Source organism: Cynoglossus semilaevis, chromosome 18, assembly GCF_000523025.1.
Source record: "Cynoglossus semilaevis isolate Cse_v1.0 chromosome 18, Cse_v1.0, whole genome shotgun sequence".
In the NCBI taxonomy this organism is placed as follows: domain Eukaryota; kingdom Metazoa; phylum Chordata; class Actinopteri; order Pleuronectiformes; family Cynoglossidae; genus Cynoglossus; species Cynoglossus semilaevis.
This window is the reverse complement of record NC_024324.1, coordinates 1184710-1185262: the sequence shown is the minus strand read 5'-3', so window position 1 is coordinate 1185262 and position 553 is coordinate 1184710.

Here is a 553-nt window from a genome sequence, read left to right as displayed (position 1 = left end):
CACACGCCCACACTGGGCCACACTGGGCCGCACTGGACCACACTGGGCCACACTGGGCCACACTGGGCCACACTGGGAGCTCCGACCTCGGACCGTGGACCTCAGACTGCTCCGAGGTCCAGACCAGGTCTGACAGACAGATTCATCCTTACTTCATCCAGGAGACGTCCTCACCTCCTCCGCTCCATCCTTCACTCCGACCTCCTCCGGCTCCAGGCGTCCCCCCCCCACACACACACACACTCTGGGACCACCGGCTGCTCCTTCTGTCCTCTCTCGTCCTCCTCCTCTCCTCTCTCCCTCTCGTCCTCCTCTGGTCCCGCGTCCCGCTCCCTCTCCTTCTTCAACCCTCTTCTGTCCTGCCCCCCCGGCCCCTTGTCCCTCCCCACGCCTTTACGTTTCCTTTGCCCACTTTCCATCTTAATTTCTCCGCCCCTCTCTCTCTCTCTCCCTCTCTCTCACCCTCTGTGGCCCTCTCTCTCCCTCTCTCTCTCTCTCCATTTCATGCGGTGCTGGTGTTTCCTAAGAGACTGGGCCTCAATGGAGAAAATCT